Below are 17,360 nucleotides of genomic sequence, written 5' to 3' on the forward strand. Positions count from 1 at the left end.
GTTTGTATGCAGCAATTGGATGAAAAGACATACGTTTTGACTATGAAAGTCATGTACAGCAGCCGTGTTTATTCCATTCATGTCAATCTAGACACCAACAAATATTATACAAATATTTATGAATAAGCAGGAAAAAGCCCTGCATGAGAAAGATAGATTTCTGGTATGATTTGTCCAAATGTACATGAGGATAGATGAAACAGAAGATGGCCAGGGAACACAAACCAGCTGTATATGTATTGTTTATATATAAAATAAGTAATGTGGTTATGTAGACCTAAATCCATCTTTACACTAAATCCATTGGACGTTGGATGTGTACGGATTGATAATTTAGTCTTAGATGCAGGATTTTTTTTATTAGTTGTTAGTGGCTTTGAACTAGCTGTCAGTAACTGCGAGTACTCTCGGATCTGTACTTAGTGTCTTTTTTGTTATTTGGATGTACAAGTACCCGGCCACGTCCACTTATATTTGTAGTATTTGTATTTTTATCCATCTAATGAGTTAAGCCTCTTTCAACTGATTTTTATAGTTCGTTCTAATGTTGTACTGTTACACCACTGTCCCAGGTAAGGGGGAGGGTTGGGATCCCGCTAACATGTTTAACCCCCTCATTCTGTATGTATGTGCCTGTCCCAAGTCAGGAGCCTGTAATTCAGTGGTTGTCCTTTGTTTATGTGTTGCATATTTGTTATTCGTTCATTTTTTTGTACATAAATTATGCCGTTAGTTTTCTTGTTTGAATTGTTTTACATAGTCATTTCGAGGCCTTTTATAGCGGACTGTGCGGTATGGGCTTTGCTCATTGTTAACGACCGTACAGTGACCTATAGTTCTTAATTTCTGTGTCATTTGGTCTCTTGTGGAGAGTTGTCTCATTGGCAATCATATCACATCTTCTTTTTTATATCTATAATATGAAAACTTTCACATACTTTTATAAATTAAAATCAGTTCAATGAAGTTCTGTTTTGTATACCCCATTATTTGATTTGTGGTGTTTATGTGTGATTGGCATGTACATTTGTATCTGTCTTTTTTTTTAACATTTGTTCCTTGATATAGATTTGTTGGTGATTGTGTTGGTGATTACAGTATTTATGCAAGTTTAGATGGAATTTTTTAAAGTGAAAATTGTCAACCTTTCAGAAGTAAGAGACGACCATTAAACTTGTTTGGGGGATCTCGTCATTTTTTTTCCCAAAAGTAACACTATGGCCTTCCCCTTCAGTTGAATGGTCAGTGCAACACTTATATACTCAAAGAAGAACAATGAAATTGAAGTATAATTTTTTTTTATCTTTTTGAAAAATAAATGTTCTTTACATGAACAATGTAAATTAAAAAAAAAAATAACAATAGGATATAAGCAGGTCCAAATCTTCATTTGCAACCAATCCATTAGACAGCCAAAAATACAAATGGTCCTATATCTGTCACCCCTGTCATATCTGTTCTGCTAAAGTCCCCATAACTGTTCCAACCTCATAACATCATACCCAAGTTCCTATAACTGTCCCACCCTCATAACATCATACCCAAGTTCCTATAACTGTCCCACCCTCATAACATCATACCCAAGTTCCTATAAATGTTACACCCTGATAACATCATACCCAAATTCCTATAAATGTTACACCCTGATAACATCATACCCAAGTTCCTATAAATGTTACACCCTGATAACATCATACCCAAGTTTCTATAACTATCCTACCCTGATAACATCATACCCAAGTTTCTATCAATGTTACACCCTGATAACATCATACCCAAGTTCCTATAAATATTACACCCTGATAACATCATACCCAAGTTTCTATAACTGTCACACACTCATAACATCATACCCAAGTTCCTATAACTGTCCCACCCTCATAACATCATACCCAAGTTCCTATAAATGTTACACCCTGATAACATCATACCCAGGTTCCTATAAATTTTACACCCTGATAACATCATACCCAAGTTCCTATAAATGTTACACCCTGATAACATCATACCCAAGTTTCTATAACTGTCACACACTCATTACATCATACCCAAGTTCATATAACTGTCCCACCCTCATAACATCATACCCAAGTTCCTATAACTGTCCCACCCTCATAACATCATACCCAAGTTCCTATAAATGTTACACCCTGATAACATCATACCCAAGTTCCTATAAATGTTACTCCCTGATAACATCATACCCAAATTCCTATAAATGTTACACCCTGATAACATCATACCGAAGTTCCTATAAATGTTACACCCTGATAACATCATACCCAAGTTCCTTAAAATGTTACACCCTGATTACATCATACCAAAGTTTCTATAACTGTCACACCCTGATGAAATCATACCCAAGTTCCTATAACTGTCCCACCCTGATAACATCATACCCAAGTTCCTATAAATGTTACACCCTGACAACATCATACCCAAGTTCATATAAAAGTTACACCCTGATAACATCCTACCCAAGTTCCTATAACTGTCCCACCCTGATAACATCATACCCAAGTTTCTATAACTGTCACACTGATAACATCATACCCAAGTTCCTATAACTGTCCCACCCTCATAACATCATACCCAAGTTCCTATAACTGTCCCACCCTTATAACATCATACCCAAGTTCCTATAAATGTTACACCCTGATAACATCATACCCAAGTTCATATAAATGTTTCACACTGATAACATCATACCCAAGTTCCTATAACTGTCCCACCCTCATAACATCATACCCAAGTTCCTATAACTGTCCCACCCTTATAACATCATACCCAAGTTCCTATAAATGTTACACCCTGATAACATCATACCCAAGTTCATATAAATGTTACACCCTGATAACATCATACCCAAATTCCTATAAATGTTACACCCTGATAACATCATACCGAAGTTCCTATAAATGTTACATCCTGATAACATCATACCCAAGTTCCTCAAAATGTTACACCCTGATAACATCATACCCAAGTTCCTTAAAATGTTACACCCTGATAACATCATACCCAAGTTCCTCAAAATGTTACACCCTGATAACATCATACCCAAGTTCCTTAAAATGTTACACCCTGATAACATCATACCAAAGTTTCTATAACTGTCACACCCTGATGAAATCATACCCAAGTTCCTATAACTGTCCCACCCTGATAACATCATACCCAAGTTCCTATAAATGTTACACCCTGATAACATCATACCCAAGTTCATATAAAAGTTACACCCAGATAACATCTTACCCAAGTTCCTATAACTGTCCCACCCTGATAACATCATACCCAAGTTTCTATAACTGTCCCACCCTTATAACATCATACCCAAGTTCCTATAAATGTTACACCCTGATAACATCATACCAAAGTTTCTATAACTGCCACACCCTGATGAAATCATACCCAAGTTCCTATAACTGTCCCACCCTGATAACATCATACCCAAGTTCCTATAAATGTTACACCCTGATAACATCATACCCAAGTTCATATAAAAGTTACACCCAGATAACATCCTACCCAAGTTCCTATAACTGTCCCACCCTGATAACATCATACCCAAGTTTCTATAACTGTCCCACCCTTATAACATCATACCCAAGTTCCTATAAATGTTACACCCTGATAACATCATACCCAAGTTCATATAAATGTTACACCCTGATAACATCATACCCAAGTTCCTATAAATGTTACACCCTGATAACATCATACCCAAGTTTCTATAACTGTCCCACCCTGATAACACCATACCCAAGTTTCTATAAATGTTACACCCTGATAACATCATACCCAAGTTCCTATAAATGTTACACTCTGATAACATCATACCCAAGTTTCTATAACTGTCACACACTCATATCATCATACCCAAGTTCCTATAACTGTCCCACCCTCATAACATCATACCCAAATTCCTATAAATGTTACACCCTGATAACACAAGTTCCTGTAAATGTTACACCCTGATAACATCATACCCAAGTTCCTATTAATGTTACACCCTGATAACATCATACCCAAGTTCCTATAACTGTCCCACCCTCATAACATCATACCCAAGTTCCTATAAATGTTTCACCCTGATAACATCATACCCAAGTTCCTATAAATGTTACACCCTGATAACATCATACCCAAGTTCCTATAAATGTTACACCCTGATAACATCATACCCAAGTTTCTATAACTGTCACACACTCATAACATCATACCCAAGTAGTGGAGGGGCATTAAGTTTTACCCTTGTCCGTACGTGTATGTATGTCCGTGATGCTAACACTAAACAATGTGAAATTCACTCTTCTTTCTCCAGAAAACTAATCACAGATGTTAAGTTCTTGTTTGTTTATCTTATATGCAGGTCAGTTAATAATAATTTTAAACCAGAGTTTCTTTTATGCGCTAATTGAAGATGAAGTGTAGAGACACCATTTCTGGCCAACTTCGTTTCGTCACTGCTGCTAATGATATACAATTCTGTTGTAAAATTTTATCATATCTTTTCTTCATATCATGAAAGCATATGTGAAAAAGGTCTTCATCAAGGACTTCCTTCTGTATTTTTTCTGTAAATAAAGTAGTCAATACTCTTACATCTTCTTTCGCATCATGAGCTTGATACGTGCAGTTGGTGAGAAGTTTACTGACCAGATTTTCCTGCTTGTAGTTGCCAACATCAGACTTTTGGAAGATTCTTTTTGAAATTTTCAGAGTGTCAACAAAACCAACAACATGAGACGAAAATTCTGCAAATAATTTGAATTCAGCCATTCTATTGCAAATAATGGGAATGTCAAAACTACAGGCATTGTGCCCTACAAGTACAGGTTTAGGGACTTTCTTTATATAGTCAATAAAGTCCAAAAGAGCTTCTTGTATAGGTTTTGATGTAACTGGAATACCTCTATGGAACATAGTATTTGTTCTTTTATCATATCTTAACATATTCACAGCAGATGCCTGGTCAGAAATTTCACAACGTGGCTGAGCATAAACATTAAAGTCATGACCAGCTGCTATCTGCAAATGTCACTATTTCTCCCTCTGCCAGTTGTTTCAGTATCAAATACAACATATGTGAAGGGATTTTCTAGCAGTTTAAATCTATTTGGAATTTCTGTTGTTTGGGTTAATTCTTCATCTTGATGTAATTCAGCAGCTTCAGAGTAGGTAACACCTTCATGAATTTCCTTAGTTGATTCTTTACGACTTTTCGATATTTTTTTTACCAGACGTTTCCTTTTTGCTTGTAAACTAATCTGCTTAGCTTTTTGTAGTTTTCTCTTGGCAGTAGTTTTTAAGGCCATTTTAAAGGTGAATTCTCCAGGAGATAATCCTACAGCTTTGTTAACCTATGAAAAAGAGACATTTATTGCAACTAGCTTTATAAATCAAAGATAAGGATATAGATTGTAGAGCATTTGATGAAAAAGTGACCAGAGTCAAATCCTTCCTAATGGTCCTTTAAGGTAGATAATAGGTATATATTTCCTCAGATAGAATTTTTTTATACTTTGCCAAAATAACGTTTTTTCTATGATTTTTTCCAAATATATAATAAAAAGTATGGGTCACTGTGCTTTTTTTCAATCCATGTGTCGTATGAAATTGTCCAAATTTGCTGTGATTGTTCATGAAAAAACACATTTTTGTGCATAAAAAGAAATCTATGAGATAGAATTTTGAAATTAAATATGAGAAGATAGGTTTTATAACATGCTTTAAGAAATTAAAAGAAAAATGGTGTCACCCAACTTGTTTTCTTGAAACAAGTAAAAAACTCAAATATCCCTATCAGTCCAGTATATAAAAAAAATTACTAAAAGAGTTATCTCCCCTTAGATGGCCAAGTTGAAAAAATGATTCTAAAAACACAAATATTTGGTACTTATTTAAACATTTTGAATAATGCAATAAATCACCAAGTTTTCTTTTTATAAATTAACAGTCTGACCTATAAATTGCAAATCTGTCTCCAAAAAAAGTAAAATCACAAAAATACTGAACTACGAGGAAATTTCAGTATATAGTCAAATGCAAGATATCTTTAAAGGTGTTCCTCAGAGATCTATATTATGCCCTGTATTATTTAATGTATTCATAAATGACATCTTTCTTTTTGTCAAACACTGTGCTTTATATAACTATGCTGATGATAACACCCTCTCTAAATCAGGTACTACTTTGGAATCAGTAATAAAACCTTTAGAGGAAGATAGTAACTCCCTAATATCATGGTTCTCTTTCAACAAAATGCAGGCAAACCCAGAAAAATTCCAGGCAATTGCCATAGGTAAAAAAACACACACTCAAAATATGGTCTTCAACATAAATGGATTCAACATAAAATGTGACGATGAGGTGAAACTTCTAGGTGTAACAATAGACTTTAAACTGGATTTCAACACTCACATTTCAAATATATGTAAAAAAGCAGCACGACAACTAAACGTACTAAAAAGAATCAGCACGACAACTAAACGTACTAAAAAGAATCAGCACTCATCTCACCAGACTTTCTAAACTTACAATATACCACTCATTTATCTTGTCAAACCTCAGCTATTGTCCTCTCACATGGCACTTCTGCAGTGAACAAAACACAAAGAAAATAGAAAAAATACAAGAAAGAGCACTCAGATTCATTTATGATGACTACAAAAATTCTTACGATACACTCCTTGAACAGTCTAAGCTACCAGCACAAAAAATCAGAAGAATGAGAACCATGGCATTAGAGACTTATAAAATAATTAATAAGTCCAGAATTCCTACATAATTTAATAAACATTAAAGAAAATTCATATAACTTCAGGTACAAAGGCATTGCGGATATACCACGGCCAAAAACAACAAGGTATGGTAAGAAAAGCTTTAGTTATGAGGCAGCAAGACTCTGGAACTCCTTGCCAAATGAGGCAAGGAGCTTATTAACTTTTGGCCAGTTCAAAAATTTTATCTCCACCTGGTGTTTTTCAGAAAGTTGTACCTGCAGTTCTTGTAAATAATGTAACTCCTTGCTGCCACATTACTTGACCTTGAAGCCTGCTGATTGTTTTATGTTTTTATTTTTTGCAGTTATTTTTATTTATTATTTATTTGCTTTGCTTATGCATTACCTGTGCTGTAGCTGCTTGCAGTCTTTTGCTAGTGCTTTATAGTGTTTAAATTTGCATGTGCTACTTGGATACACATATTGTATGTTACTATGTGCTAATATTTGACATTTGTTTTAATATATATCTTGCCTAGCTTTTATTTTGCATGTGCTATCTATGTATTAACGTGATTAATACATGTATGTGCTGTCTGTATGTTTGTGTTGTATATGAATCTGATGTTATTACATGTATGTTTTGTTTATTAATATCAGTCGGTTAAAGAGCTCTTAAGAGCTCATGTTCTTTGTTATTATGTATATATGCATCCCGACTTAAAATAAAGATTACTTACTTACTAATTCAAAACGGAAAGTCCCTAATCACATGGCAAAATCAAATGATAAAAAACATCAAACGAATGGACAACAACTGTCATATTCCTGACTTGGTACAGACATTTTCAAATGTAGAAAATGGTGGATTGAACCTGGTTTTATAGCGCTAAACCTCTCACTTTGTATGACAGTCGCATCAAATTCCATTATATTTACAACGATGCGTGAACAAAAACAGACATAATAGGTAACATTGTCAAAATATGGGTACAGCAGTCATCACTGTGTCACAATCTCAAAACAAACAAACATTTATCAAACATAACAACATAACAATGTTTGATGCCAGAAAATGTAAACGTCACACAGAAAGAAATATAAAATAATTTTGTCGTTCAAAGTATTTTCAAAATTATAATTTCATATTTGGGGAATGGTGGTATACAGGGTTGAAAAACAAAACTTTTTGTTAGAACTTATTTCACAAAAAGACCGAGATTTAAAATTATCCAGAAGTTCTTTAGAATTTTTAAGAATCCACATATGGTTGATACCACTACGCGAGTAAAATAATTTTGTCATTCAAAGTATTTTCAAAATTATAATCAAACAATAACATAATAGTATTAAAATAGACCAATAATAAAATGGTGGGATCTTTGAAAGTACAGAGCCACGTCATATGTACCAAAGAAAAACATAAAGTTACACGTACAAAACACACCAGCAAAAATGAAAGATAATAAAAAAACACATTGACGAGATGTTTAAGTACCGAGCCAAATGGATATCACAGAAAACAGACCAAATAGTAAAAGTGATATTAATAATAGAACAAAGACAAATAAAAGAACAATATAACACGTTATTAAGATAATAAGCAACGTCAGTACGCAGAATCTATACATCAAGACCATCATGTATTATTTTTTAAGATACAGAATATTTATCAACAAGGTCTTGGTACCTTCCGATGAACTTTTTTTAGAAAAAGGACGAGGCGTTATTTGACATACCCCTGGTTCGTCAACTTTCTGCTCGGACACTGGTGACATTTTACAAAGTCTGAGTAGGAGCTGCAAGCTCTTGAATATCGAATAAGTTGGGAAATGTATATCCCATATGCAGGTGAAGTTGGTTTATTGCTACTTAGGTGTGGGAAATTGATAATTTCAAAATTAAAATCGTCTCGTTTGTCATAGATTCTGGTACTGAGATGACTGTGTATGTCAAATTTGAGGTATAAGTCTAAAAATGAGGCGGAGGAAGCCGTGTCTGTTGTTTCTTTAATTTCTAGTTCTGGGGGATATATTAATGGGACCCAATCAGAAAAGTTTGGATTGTTCATGGAAAGAACATCATCAATATATCTGAAAGTGAAATTAAATAATCTGCAGATTTGGGTAAAGATCTAGACCAAAAGTGTACTGCGATTGTACAATCCAAGATGGCGATATACCATGAATCTACCTAACAAATTCCTTTTCAGGGGAAGTAAAAAGTCAACAAAAGCTTGACCTGGGTTGATTGGTGGTGCCCTCTTAGCGTAGAGCGGCAAATATTACACCCATATCCAGGACGTTAACATGATAATGAACTATGAATATATTCATGTTTTCAGTGTCATGCTAACATATAAACAAGTACACAAGAAGACATATCTCCGGACTACTCAGGCACATTATCCCAACTCCAAGTCAACCTGTCTATGCACTCATAAAAGCCGCATGTTCAGCCGATAAACAGCAAATACTAGTTTTAAAGCCTTTTGTTAGACTCAGCCGGGGATCTAATCCACCACCTCCAGTCCTGCACTCAAGGCCTTGACTTGGATCAGATTTCTACTTGGTATTGATAAAGTTGATTAAATAATGTACACAAATGTAGCACAACAATATGAACGTTTTTTCTGTGTGAAATTTTAATATCCATATATTTTTGTCTCCGTGTCATTATAACTACATGGCTTGGAATATTGTTTCCTTTGTTGTTCTAAGGTCAGATGAAGCCTGCCAGACTGTACAGCTTGCAATAATTCAATACTCAAGATGTAGTTGACTTATTGCCTTTAGCATGTGAAATACAGACCAAATCACAAAAACTTAACAATAAACAAAGAATCATGAAAATGACATCAAGGTCAGATGAAACCTGCCAGACAGACATGTACAGTACACCTTACAATCATTCCACAGACCAGGCTTAATCTACCTGCCCGTTTCTCATTTATAGTTCTATATCTAACACAAACCTTTTCTAAATACTTGTGACCCTCATTCTTCTGCAGAACAGATGCTGAAATTCTCCCTGTCAGGGATTTGCTTGATCCAAATGACCTGTGAATATTAAAGTTGAAGGTCTCATATATATATATAATGCAGTTGAATTGGTAATTGCAAGGAAAATTAAATGCAGCACAACATGTTTACAATGAACAATGAGGCAAGTGTTGACAGAATTAATGACTGGTTGGATGTTTAAATTATGTAGTGGCAGATTAAATGCATATTCAGGATAAGAACATTTCAAATGTAACTATGATAATGAATATGCAACTTGCCATGTACAAGATTGACAGGCTGAGCCAGATTTTTTAACATGCAACATGTAGTTCACAAGGTAACAAGTCTATGGTTTTACCTGCTGTCCTGGGATCAAACAGAGAAGAATTAAATAGCTTCATTTTGTGCATCCTTTTTTTTGTTTTGTTTATTTTCACTTAAATCTATTGAACAATGAAACTAGAGGCTCTAAAGAGCCTGTGTCGCTCACCTTGGTCTATGTGCATATTAAACAAAGGACAAAGATGGATTCATGACAAAATTGTGTTTTGGTGATGGTGATGTGTTTGTAGATCTTACTTTACTGAACATTCTTGATGATTACAATTATCTCTATCTATAATGAACTTGGCCCAGTAGTTTCAGTGGAAATTATTTTGTAAAAATTTACAAAATTTATGAAAATTATTAAAAATTGATTATAAAGGGCAATAACTCCTTAAGGGGTCAATTGACCATTTTGGTCATGTTGACTTATTTGTAGGTCTTACTTTGCTGTACATTATTGCTGTTTACAGTTTATCTCTATCAATAATAATATTCAAGATAATAATCAAAAGCTGAAAAAATTTCTAAAAATTACCAATTCAGGGGCAGCAACCCAACAAAGGTTGCCTGAATGGTCTGAAAATGTAAGGGCAGATAGATCTTGACCTAATGAACAATTTTGTTTTGAAAGATTTGCTTGAAATGCTTTGGGTTTAGATATACGAGCCAAAAACTGCATTTTACCCTATGTACTATTATTAGCCATGTCGGCCATCTTGGTTCGTGGGCGGGGTCATCAGACACAATTTTTAAACTACGTACCCTAATGATGATTGTTTACAACTTTGGTTAAATTCATCTCAGTAGTTTCAGAGGAGAAGATTTTTGTAAAAGATAACAAAAATTTACGAAAAATTGTTAAAAATTGACTATAAAAGGGCAATAACTCCTTAAAGGGTCAACTGGCCATTCTGGTCATGTTGACTTATTTGTAGAACTTACTTTGCTGATCATTATTGCTGTTTACAGTTTACATGTATCTCTATCTATAATAATATTCAAGATAATAACCAAATACGGCAAAATGTCCTTAAAATTACTAATTCAGGGGTGCAACCTAACAACGGGTTGTCCGATTCATCTGAAAATTTCATGGCAGATAGATCTTGACCTGATAAACATTTTTACCCCTGTCAGATTTGCTCTCAATGCTTTGGTTTCAGAGATATAAGCCAAAATCTACATTTTACCCCTATGTTCTATTTTTAGCCATGGCGGCCATCTTGGTTGGTTGGCCGGGTTAAACTAGATACCCTAATGATGATTGTGGCCAAGTTTGGTTAAATTTGGTAATGTTTGGTTAAATTTGGCCCAGTAGTTTCAGAGGGGAAGATTTTTATAAAAGAGAATTTGATACAAAATCCATATAAATAATATATAAAATAACTGGTAAAGAAGTCTAGCAAATACATGCACTGAAATTTCCCCCCTGGCTACTTCAGCCATTAACAATTGCAAACACAGTATTTGTTAGGCTATAGGCCAGAAGAAACATATACATAACTAATTATAACATGTATAATTTTTCAAATACCCAAAGCTGTTTTTACAGAAGCAGATTTAGGCGACAGAGTATAAGACATATTTTCCTTTTAATAAAACAATATAATTATTTTGCATAAAAATGTCCAAAATATTGCTCCTGATCAACACCAAACCAGTCCTGAATCAGCCCCTTGTTTAGCATGTTTAGAAATTCTGGTGTTTATATATGTAATTGCTGTGCACTTTTCGATAATCACTATTTTTAAGTAAGTAACCTGTCCATGAATTTTCTTCTTCAAATATAAGAATAACTTTATTTACAAAAATGTATGATTTGCCTAGAGGTATAGGGGGAGGGTTGAGATCTCAAAAAACATGTTGAACCCCGCCGCATTTTTGCGCCTGTCCCAATCAGGAGCCTCTGGCCTTTGTTAGTCTTGTATCATTTTTAATTTTAGTTTCTTGTGTATAATTTGGAGTTTAGTATGACGTCCATTATCACTGAACTAGTATACATATTTGTTTAGGGGCCAGCTGAAGGACGCCTCCGGGTGCGGGAGTTTCTCGCTGCATTGAAGACCCATTGGTGGACTTCGGCTATTGTCTGCTCTATGGTCGGGTTGTTGTCTCTTTGACACATTCCTCATTTCCATTCTCAATCTTATTTTTATGATAATACACATTATTTATGATAATATAAATATAATCATTTGTAAATTTAAGTTTTTTACCTTTCCATTTCCCTTTTCAATTTCTTCCTTTTGGGCCTCAAGACAGGATTTTTTGGCTATGGTCTCCAGAGTTGTGTCAATCTTCTGTTCCCTTCTCTTAAGAGTGGACGGCACAACTGGTGGTAAATTTAAAGTTGCCAGCAAGTTGTTAATTTGTACTGGGCCCATTCCTGTGTGTACCATGGCTACAATGTTTTGCATAAATATTAATAAGAACAACTGCTTCAGAGAACATTCACATGTTAAATTACATTAAATGCATCAACAGAAATATCAATCCATTATTAAAATCATAATTGTCAAATTGACATACTTATAGTGTATTCATTTTCAAGCCGTGGAGAAGTTAAAAATGTATACATCGTGGTAGTAGAATGAATTTTTTATCAATGAGCTAATAAGTCACTCAAGCTTTCATCCATTATTTATTTACTTAAGGCAGAAATAAAATTCGGGACTGCCTGATCCAACACCATTGTTTTCCCTATATTGCAAAATTTCATCTTAGGGAGGAAATTTGATGGGCATGAAATTTACACAAGTCATACACTTTTCTTTTGTCTAACTCAGCATTACATGAATTAACCTGGACAAAAACATAACACCACTGTTAGATGATAAGAGGAAACAACCATTTAATATTCTTTATTTCTAGCACTACAAACCAGTAAAAGTCTGAAATGGCCTATATCTGTACTCGACTGTACTGATTTTTACTCGACCAGTCTGAATTGGTCTGAAACTTACTTGATAATACTCGACTGTAGTCTGCACCATACTTAACAGTCTGAACTTGTACTCAACCTTTACTCAACCAGTACTTAACCATTTTATTTTCGTCTGAACCATGCTCGACCTAGTCTGAACCATGCTCGACCTAGTCTGAACCATTCTCGACCTAGTCTGAACCATACTCGACCTAGTCTGAACCATACTTGACCAAGTCTTAACCAACCTAGACCTATTTTTTGTATCTATCTATTGAATTTCATCAATTTAGGAACTGTTTTTAACAACAGCTATTTCCCCTGGCTAGAAATTTGAATAACAATTTGAAATTAAAAATGTATTCAATATACATGATATAGCATTGAAACCAAAATTTCACAATAAACATAATATAACTTCATCACCATATTCATCAACACTTATATACATACACATATAACACCTTTAAAATAAAAAAAAAACAAGCTGATCAAATAATCTCAAAACTGAATTGTGACTAATATTTTCAATGTTATTCAAAATTTTTTGAATGTTTCAGATATATTTTATGATTACTGGACAATTTTCACCATTAACTTAAGCCTCGTATAGATTTATGGTGTCAGTTGAGTTAAGTTAATAACGCAGTGAACATTTTTTTTATTAAAATATATATAAAATAGCATATAAAGCAACTTAATAAATTTTAAAAATGACACCTTTGTTTTGTTAAACCAAGAATTTAATATAATCATGATAATAGAACTTCCATAGTAATCCGGTGATAAACTTTTAAAAAAGGAAATGTGTTCCAAAGTTACAGTAAAAATTTATTTCAATTAAATTTAAATAGTTTTTGTCAAAATTAAAGACATGGTATACAAGAAGCACTTTAATAAGGTTTAATTACCTCAGTACATGTGTGTTTTACAGGTAAAAAGAAAGCCCTATTTTTCTTAAACTCGTGTATTACTTATCTAGTGAATTTAAAAGGCCTTGCGATTTAAGTTTCACAGGATGTTGCAATTTTGAATGAATGCTATTTAGAATTTAATACTCTCTGACCAGGTGTGATCTTTTTCATGAGTTTGCCCCAAGCAGGGGGTATTACTTTATACTTCACCACTAATCAGAAGAACAATTTTATTAATTTTTTTAATTTTTATCCCTTTTTGATATATATTGTATATAATATATCCCAAATTATAATAATAGATATATTTCTAAAATAAGGTTAAACAATTTCAGTGATTTTGTTGGCTGTTGTTACCTCATTAAAAAGATAATTATACAACTATTGTACATTTTTTGTATGTAAATATGAAACCTATGTAGTTTTTATTTAGGAATTTTGGAAAATTAAATTAAAAAAAAAAACACATGCCAAACAAGAAGCACCTTAATAAGGTTTAATTACCCTCAGTATAGGTGTGGTTTTTAGGTAAAAGAAAATCTTTTTTTAACAAAACTCTAAAACTTTAAAATTAATATAATTAAATTATTATATAAGATAATTTGATTTAACTATCTCTATTCGATAAATCTGAGAATCATGTAAGAATGTAAAAATCTGTTTTTAGAATATATCTTTATTTTATTGTGGCTGTTGTCATGTCAGTTAAAAAGAAATTTATTTTAACAGTTAAAATTTAGAAAAAGTAGAGGTTATATGGTCAAGTATGGTCCAGACTGGTCGAGTATTGTTCAGACCTTTGGTCGAGTATGGTTTAGACTGAAAAAAATAGGTCGAGTACAGGTCGAGAATGGGTTAAGACTGTTTCAGACTGGTCTAGTAATAGTTCAGACTATTTTCAATGGCAAAGATAAGGTCAAGTACAAATCAGTACAGTCGAGTATGGTTAAGACTGGGGTCGAGTAATGTCGAGTAAAATTCAGACCAATTCAGACTGGTCGAGTAAAAATCAGTACAGTCGAGTACAGATATAGGCCATTTCAGACTTTTACTGGTTTGTAGTGTAGGGGTCGGGGTGGAGGGGAGCGTTCACACAAGTTTAAATATAATCTGAGGTTAAGTTCATGTGCTTGCTCTATTTTGTCATGGAGACCGAAATAATAAATTGTATAGCAGTAAAATTTCATCTTTAATCTTATAGCATTGGATTCAAACTTGAACTGTAACTGGTCATGATAGATCTATATACCAAATATCAAATTAATATCTTCAAGCACAAGAAAAAACGTGTGGAAAACTGATTTGCCGGATTGACGGATGGACAGACAGACAGACAGATGTAGTGCAAACCTACATGTATAGTCACCTTCGACTAAATGCTTAGGCCTTAGGGAACTAATTATTATGTTTGTACTGTTTTGGCACACCTCAGAGTGATTGCGATTAGTGAGGAAATTTATTATAATATACAATGTATGTATGTTAGATTTCTTAAATCCAGATATATTTTATTGGTATCACTCCACAACTTTGTTTTTCAATTTTGCAAAAAACCTGCTGCTAGGGACGTCTTAAACTTGCATTGAGTTGAGAGTTTTTTGCTCTGTGTTGAAGGTCTCCCTGTGACTTTGAGAGGAAGAACAGCAATACAAGGACTGTTCTTTTGAATTTCAGTCAAGTCCTACGGCCATGGCTTGTAAAATTGCTTTTAGGCTTGAGCTTCGGGCTTGTGGACTCAAAAGTTTATCGTGAAGGCTGGAATTTAGTGTTATTTCTTGTGCATTTATTGATTTTGTGTCATGGATTGATACCCAATATCTTTTCTTCTCTATTATCTTATATTTTTTTTTCAATACTTAAATTAATCACATGAAAAGCCTGGTATTATTTCTATATGTGAAGTTTGTTTTTAATGATCCTTGATAGCAATCTGTTTCTGGCCTCAAATATGTATATGCGTGTATATTCAGTCATTCCCAAGGTTGCTGGACATTGGGCAAAGTCCAGTAAAAATTGGTCTTGTCCAGTTAAATGTAATGCATTACTGGACCAACATGACCAAATGACCAGTAAAACTTTTAATTTTGTCCAAATTATATGCGTAAATGTCTGGTAAAAAACAGTCTAGACCAGTTCAGAAGTATTGTTTGCTGAACCAAATAGCCAGTTGATTTCTCAAAGCCTTGGGAGCCACTAGTATAACTACATGTAGCTACCCTAAACCCTTTTTGACACAGGCATTTGTCCTTTTTTGGGCATCCACAGAAAAGACATTGTAAAAAGCCTACAATTTCAATGTTTGCACCAGGTTTTTTTTTTTTTTGAATGATTGAATTCATTTAAAAGTATTATACTATAGAGTATTAAAGATACATGTTGAATGCAACAGCCATTAATCTTGTATGTAAAAAAATAGTTTTTTGTTTTTGTTTTAAATAAGAAAACAATCTTTTAACTGCAGTTGAAGGTGTGGGGGTTATGGTTTTTAAAAATGGTTTAAAAATAACAAATCTGCGACAGAATATTGATTTTTCCTTCCCATTGAAATCACAGTATTTTTTTTATACCCCCCATCCCACCCCCTAAGTTACATGGTTGTTCCCTTTCATTTTATTATTCTAACGAATTTTTTGTATGGTATTTTAATGTATATATATGAAAAACATTGTGATTACCTAGTGCTAGTTTTGAATTGATGCCAAAATGTTCCGCTGTTTCTCTTTCCAGTTCTTACATCGTTCAATGAACTGCACACACTGTTCTGGCATCGTATGAATAGTATGCTCCCTAGTCCATATCTTCTCTCGTTTTCAATGTCGCTCAGGTGTAATCGAGCATCACACGAGGTGCAATACATCTGTTGGGCTAAAGCTTGTAGCTCGACTATCCGTCTACCTGTCTTCCAGTCTTCATTTTGAGTTGGATCAACTGTATGGCGTATAGCTTGCACCAAGTCCAAGATCCGAGTTTGAGAGCACCGGATAAGTGTTTACATGCAGGTAGTTGTGGTCTTCTATTGTCGGCTCATCAACAGGGTGACTTACCGATAAATTTCTTTTTGACTCTTGAGCTTTGAACTGTTTAAGAAAGGGTTTTTTCGATTGAAATTTTCCTGTTTTAGTTCTCAACATTTTGCAGACGATCAGTAGAATGTTTGCAAATTAAGTTTGAATCAACACAGTAAATTTCGCTGATTGCAAACGCTCAAGTGAATCGGCGGCATTCCACGATTTGAATACGAGTTATCTCCCTGCGACCGCAAACCTTACCTTAAACATGTCAAAACCAAACTTATTTTGCCTCGGAAAATTTTCTTTATATATTACGGACAGTTTCATTTATGCCAGTGGTTTTCTACTGTCATTATGTACAAGATACATTTTGAATATAATGTTCTATTTCACTGCGGTTTTAAAATCGTAAATTAAAGGTACACTGTTTTAACAGTTCTGTGTAGGCCTCTTTGG

The 17,360-nt window shown here is 33.9% G+C and overlaps 1 pseudogene; it reads right to left on the reverse strand.

Moving 5' to 3' along the window:
- Window positions 1-5,027: 5,027 nt before the first annotated feature.
- On the reverse strand, window positions 5,028-17,093 carry LOC127706650 (uncharacterized; annotated as a pseudogene).
- Between the last annotated feature and the right edge of the window lie 267 nt (window positions 17,094-17,360).

The sequence above is a fragment of the Mytilus californianus genome, unplaced genomic scaffold (genome assembly GCF_021869535.1).
Source record: "Mytilus californianus isolate M0D057914Y unplaced genomic scaffold, xbMytCali1.0.p SCAF_6, whole genome shotgun sequence".
In the NCBI taxonomy this organism is placed as follows: domain Eukaryota; kingdom Metazoa; phylum Mollusca; class Bivalvia; order Mytilida; family Mytilidae; genus Mytilus; species Mytilus californianus.